This window comes from Schistocerca serialis, chromosome 8, assembly GCF_023864345.2.
Source record: "Schistocerca serialis cubense isolate TAMUIC-IGC-003099 chromosome 8, iqSchSeri2.2, whole genome shotgun sequence".
NCBI classification, from domain to species: domain Eukaryota; kingdom Metazoa; phylum Arthropoda; class Insecta; order Orthoptera; family Acrididae; genus Schistocerca; species Schistocerca serialis.
In genome coordinates this window covers 36359621-36366267 of record NC_064645.1, presented here as the reverse complement: position 1 = coordinate 36366267, position 6647 = coordinate 36359621, and the positions used below count along the sequence as shown (strand labels likewise).

The 6647-nt window shown below is 47.7% G+C and overlaps 1 pseudogene; it reads left to right on the top strand.

The window, feature by feature from the left end:
• The first annotated feature begins 2829 nt into the window (after window positions 1–2829).
• On the top strand, window positions 2830–2947 carry LOC126417372 (5S ribosomal RNA; annotated as a pseudogene).
• The last annotated feature ends 3700 nt before the right edge of the window (window positions 2948–6647 follow it).

Here is a 6647-nt window from a genome sequence, read left to right as displayed (position 1 = left end):
ACCGTTAGTTTGCGTAACGCGCCGCGCTGCCTCCCGCGACTGGGGCAGCGGCGGCAAGAAGCTGGCTGGCCGGCCCGTCCCTGTAACGGTGGCAGCTGCGGCTGCGGCTGGGTCACTGTGCATCCAGGTAAAGCCGTGGGGCCGGGGCCGGTTCCAGCTCCAGCTGCAGCTCCAGCTGCCGCAGCCAGACAGGCCAGACCACTGCACAGCGGCTGCGGGGACTGTCACAACTGGTCGAGGGAGACCCGTCGGTGCGTGTACACTACAGCAGTACCACGTGTACTTACACAACGTCGAAGCCAACTGGATGAAAAATATGACTAGCACACCGTGGCGTTGCCTTTGGATGACTAACAAACTGCCATCCCCATTTCGAAGCTCAGACTGGACGGGCGCCAGGTCCAGGCAGCGTCTACGCTGAGTCGGGCGGGCGGTAGGTCCGGTGCCTTATTTCACACAATCAGTAAGCGAGCGAGCCGTTCCGAACACGTACTAACACGTAACATGGAAAGCAGCTTGCGCAGTGGTGATTACAAATGGAAACCACAAAGAGCCTGCACCACCGAAAAGTACATCCTTGTACTTATTAAACATCTCGGCCGAGGTCCACGGCCGTCTACTTTGTGACCTTTTGCGAGAGCCTGAGCTCTTCGGGCTGGGCTAGTACCAATATGCGTTGAAAATAGGGAATTTTACAGATGACGTGGGTGAAGAAAATTCCACTGCGAAGTATACGAGAGCACTCGTGACTGACACGTATAGCTTTCGAAGTTCTTTGATAGCCGTTTGCACGTCTCTGAGATCTCCGAGATTATTGGAGTAAGCGTCCTGTCCAGTGGCATCCACGGTAGAGCAAGGTCTTCAAAAACATAACCGAGGGCTGTCATAAAGACTCCATAAGTGTCTGTTGTTCTGGAATCTTTGTATTGAACCCCTATTTGCATTAGACGAGTGAGATACTGTTGCGTACGTGGATGATGTCCACGTAGTTGTGAGTGAGGACTCTAGAGCGAGAGTAAAGGACAACACGAACGGTGTGCTCGTTCAGATGCACGGACGACGAACTGGCTATAGCTGTCCGTAAAACCTCTCGAGGGAAGACCTTTTCTCACCAGAATTCCGTCCTTCAGGCTTGATGGCACCCTTTGCATGTATCTAGGCGTTCTTCTAGATGAGAAAAGAAACACCCAAGAACATGTAAAATCTGTTACTCGGGCACCGACCAAAATTACGCATAAAGCTGCCCGTGCTGCCGCTGACAGCTGCATGTTGTGCGGTCGTATCGCGAAACCATCTTCGAGGCCATTGTTGACTTCACTGCCAGCGTCTGCGCATATCATTTTCGATTACACTGCTGCAGAAGAACATTGAAACGAATATAGTGCAACACGCTCCTGATGCTCACTGCTGCCTTTCAAACTGCACCTGTCGAGGTTTTACTGGTGCTTCTCGGGATGCGTCCGTTTGATATCAAGGTCAGTTGTAGGGCAGATCGCATTTGTTGAGGCGCCAACAATGGGTTCGAGTATGCGAGATAACATGAGCTCAAACTTGTAATAAAAGACGCCCACGGCAGCAGGTCGATGGTACATCACACGTATTCCCAAGCACTGGGAACATGGTCAGTAAGCGCAACGCTGAATCTGCTCTAGGTAGACGCATCATGGCTATACCCGATATGTTTTCATCGATTGGGATGTGGACCAATCTCATTAAGTGGAGATGATACCACTGATCATGCTGTTTTTAATTCTCCCCGTTTCTACGTAGAGAGAGAAAGCAGAAAATTATATTTTGGTTTGAAATAATAAAGTCCTATTCGTATATTACAAATACAGCTATGGGAACACAAATGTTTCGTTCCGTCTTTACATTCCTGTGTACAAGAGAGCCTCTTTGGACTATCGAAAAAGAACAACGGAGAACTTTAGGTCGGTAAGGAGGAGGCGTAGTATGTTGACGTAAGTGCATGACTGTTGGACGTCTTTCCGCATGTGAGCACAAGAACAAAACATTTAAATTAATACGTGACTCGTATAAATATGAATTCCAAAAAGATAGCGATTGCTACTGAGTGAACTGTGCACAGCGATTGCTACTGAGTGAACTGTCCACCGCAGTTTCATTCCTGGATGAATTAAAGACAGGCATTAATATCGGTTGGAGAATGGCGGATCAATGCATGTCCACGATATCAGATTTGAATATTACTAGAACTGTGCTGTGATCTAAGTTTATGAACAAACTGTTTGGCAAGTGCCACGGAGTACATAAGAAAACATACTCCGTAAATACCGTATGGTCGCAGCTATGCGCGGAGCTTCACTGTGGCCTGCCTGTAATTGTCGTATGGCAACGAGACTTGGTAGGCACCTAACGCGCTAGTGCCGAACTGATTTACGCTCGAAGAAAATTAATACCGATTTTGGCCACCACGTACAAATGTGGCGCTGTTCAGCATCTCATCGACGTCTCCGGTGCTGATATTCAACAAATTGTGTAAGCAGCGGTTAATAATAAAATCAACATTTTGATTTTCTCATTTGTTTGGCCTTTTTTGCCCACGTCCCGTTGATAAACCATTAGCTTTTTTTTTTTAAATATTGACATAATCTCATAAAAGTTTCCATCCCCTATTTCACTTCCTTAGAGGATGACTACAAAAACACTGAAACAGTTATTTTTTTTATTTCTGTCAGAGAAAGCAAATGCCGATTTTCGTATTCTATCTTCAAAATTACCTTAATAGCGATATATTTTGAAAAACATGCCATAAAGGGTGATTAGCGAAGATATGCAAATATTTTAATATGTTATTCTACAAGTAAAGGCAACGGCCTTGCCGCAGTGGATACACCGGTTCCCGTGAGATCACCGAAGTTAAGCGCTGTCGGGCGTGGTCGGCATTCGGATGGGTGACCATGCAGGCCGCCATGCGCTGTTGCCATTTTTCGGGGTGCACTCAGCCTCGTGATGCCAATTGAGGAGCTACTCGTCCGAACAGTAGAGGCTTCGGTCAAGAATACCATCATAACCACCAGGAGAGCAGTGTGCTGAGCCCATGCCCCTCCTATCCGCATCCTCCATGAGGATGACACGGCGGTCGGATGCTCCCAGTAGGCTACACGTGGCCTGAAGACGGAGTGCTTTTTAAAAAAAAAATCCTACACGTAAAACTAAAGCAAAAAGTTCATTTAAACATAGGTCCGCAAATTTTTAGTTGCAGAGTAACGGTTAATAAAAGATTTTGCCGGAAATTTAGCAACTTCCCTAGTGTGAAGAGCAAAACTGTACTAGTTTAAAGTAAATCACGATTTCGATTTATTTTGTTGTTATTGGCCTGGTGAACCTAATAAAATATGTCCCAGATAGGTGTCTGCAGTAGTTCTCCAGAACGCTACGTGGAGAACCTATCTCCAGTAACATTCGAAATTCTCCGCTAATGGTTCGTGCATTCGGAATCCTCCGAGTTGGATAACGTACGCGATATTCGTTAACTGCAGCCATAGGATTACTATCACATTTGCCATAAATAAATACCAAATCGGCGTATTCCTCTGCCGTAAATTTGAAAGGCATCCCTATTTCTTAAATAATCTAGAAACTACAACAGTTGCTATGTGGTTTCACTTAAATATACTGTTGTTATGTTTCTTTCACTGAACAAGACAGATAATAATCTTTGTTTCTCTGGATGTTCTCGAAAACTACTGCAGGTACACGTCTGTATTAGATTCACCAGACCATTAACAACAAAATAAATAGGAATCGTGTTTTACTTTAACCTAGTACAGTTTTGCGGTAGCTTCATATTAGCGAAGTTGCTAAATTTCAGGCAAAATCTTTTATTAGCGGTATCTCCGTAACAAAACATTTGCGGACCTATGTTTACATGAGCGTTTTTCTTTAGTTTTACTTGCAGGATAAAATATTAAAATATTTGCACATCTTCGTGAATCATCCTGTGTGTGTGTGTGTGTATATATATATTTATATTAGGACCAGCAGAGGACCTAGGATCAGCAAAGGACCTGTAATACTGTCTTCACTTTTGTTCCACTCGATGACTTTCTACGAACTATCTGACGCGGAGTGGCCCAGCGGTTCTAGGCGCTACAGTCTGGAACCGCGCGACCGCTACGGTCGCAGGTTCGAATCCTGCCTCGGGCACGGATGTGTGTCATGTCCTTAGGTTAGTTAGGTTTAAGTAGCTCTAAGTTCTAGGGGACTGATGACCTCAGAAGTTAAGCCCCATTGTGCTCAGAGCCGTTTGAACTATCTGACAGAAAATCACGAATCCAGCCGCACAACAGCGACGAAAATAACAACAAATGTATTGGCAGAGGGGAGTAATTGGTTAATCCGCGACTTTTTCCTACTGACGTATTTACTCTGATAACAGCCACCTGCCAGAGGACTGCGACAGGAACGCCGGCCGGCATTGACCCGCTTGCGCGGGCCCTTGGCGGCTGCCTCCCTCATTAGCCAGCCCACAGCCGGCCTTCCGCCGAGGCACTCAGCCTACGTCACTCATTGCACAGCTGCTGGCCGCGTGGCGAAGCGAGCCGGGCCTCGAGGTCTGTACGGCCTAACATCCCTCCTACGACCAGTGTTACGCAGCAGAATTGGCCAATTCGAAATACGAGTCACAGACAAATTGGAATAAAAAAAAAAAGAGAGAGAGAGAGAGAGAGAGAGAGACCACTCCGTCTTCAGGCCACGAGTGGCCTACCGGGACCATCCGACCGCCGTGTCATCCTCATGGAGGATGCAGATAGGAGGGGCGTGTGGTCAGCACACCGCTCTCCAGGGCGTGTGGTCAGCACACCGCTCTCCCGGTCGTGATGATGGTTTTCTGTGACCGGAGGCGCTACTATTCGGTCGAGTAGCTCCTCAATTGGCATCACGAGGCTGAGTGCACCCAGATAAATGGCAACAACGCATGGCGGCGTGTATGGTCACCCATCGAAGTGCCGACCACGCCCGACAGCGCTTAACTTCGGTGATCTCGCGGGAACCGGTGTATCCACTGCGGCAAGGCCGTTGCCGGAATAGCAAAAAGTTAAAAAAAATTGTTTGGATGTAAATCTTTCATAGCAGCTGTTAGGTAAGTAATATTATTTGCCCATTCTTGTTCGAACCGTATTGCATCTAAGAATATTTTTCACCGGCTGCGTTTCTTTTCAGTAGTGAACTATCACAGCGGTGATTCTGTAAATTTTTTTGCGTACCTAATACTTCCTTCACACAGAGAGAAATACACTCAAGCGCCGAAGAAACTGGTGTAGGCGTGTGTATTCAAATAAAGACATATGTAAACAGGCAGAATACGGCACTGCGGTCGGCAACGCCTATATAAGACACCAAGTGTCTCGTGCAGTTGTTAGATCTGTTACTCCTGCTACAGTGGCGGGTTATCAAGATTTATGTGCGTTCGAACGTTGTGTTAGAGTCGGCGCACGAGCGATTGGACACAGCATCTCCGAGGTAACGATGAAGTGGGGATTTTCCCGCGCGTCCATTTCACGAGTATATCGTGAATATCAGGAATCTGGGAAAACATCAAATCTTTGACATCGCTGCGGCCGGAAAAAGATCCTGCAAGAACGGGACCAACGACGACTGAAGAGAATCGTTCGAAGTGACACAAGTGCTACCATTCCGCATATTGCTGCAGATTTCAGTGCTGGACCTTCAACAAGTGTCAGCGTGCGAAACATTCGACGAAACATCATCGATATGGGCTTTCGGAGCAGAAGGCCCACTCTTGTATCCTCGATGACTGCACGACACAAAGCTTTACGAGTCACCTGGGCCCGTCAACACCCACATTGGACTGTTGATGACTGGAAACATGTTGTCTGGTCGGACGAGTTTCGTTTCGAATTGTATCGAGCGGATAGACGTGTACGGGTATGGAAACAACCTCACGAATCCGTGGACCCTGCATGCCAGCAAGGTACTGTTCAAGCTGGTGGGGGCTCTCTAATGGTGTGGCGCGTGTAGAGTTGGAATGATATGGCACCCCTGAGACGTTTAGATACGTCTCTGACAGGTGACGCGTATGTAAGCATTTTGTCTGCTCGCCAGTATCCAATCACGTCCACTGTGCATTCCGACGGACTTGGGCAATTCGAATAGGACAATACGATACCCCCACACGTCCAGAATTGCTATAGAGTGGCTCCAGGAACACTATTCTGAGTTTAAACACTTCCGCTGGCTACCAAAGTCCCCAGACACGAACATTATTGAGCTTATGTGGGATGCTTTGCAACGTGCTGCTCAGAAGAGATCTCCAGTCCCTCTTACTCTTACGGATTCAGGGACAGCCGTGCAGGATTCACGGTGTTAATTCCCTCCAGCACTACTTCAGTCGTTAGTGGAGCCCATGCCACGTCGTGTTGCGGCACTTCTGCGCGCTCGCGGGGGCCCTACACACTATTAGACAGGTGTACCAGTTTCTTCGGCTCTTCAGTGTAGCTCTGTACTTACTAGCTTCCAGTGATCTGAACGTGCAGCCCTCGTGCATCCACCAAATCAGACGTCCGCCATTCGTGTCGACATAAGCAACGACCTGCAGCAGGTCGTGCCGAGTGCGCTGGACACACGCCAGCAAGGCTTCCTCCACATCCCGGACGAGACCT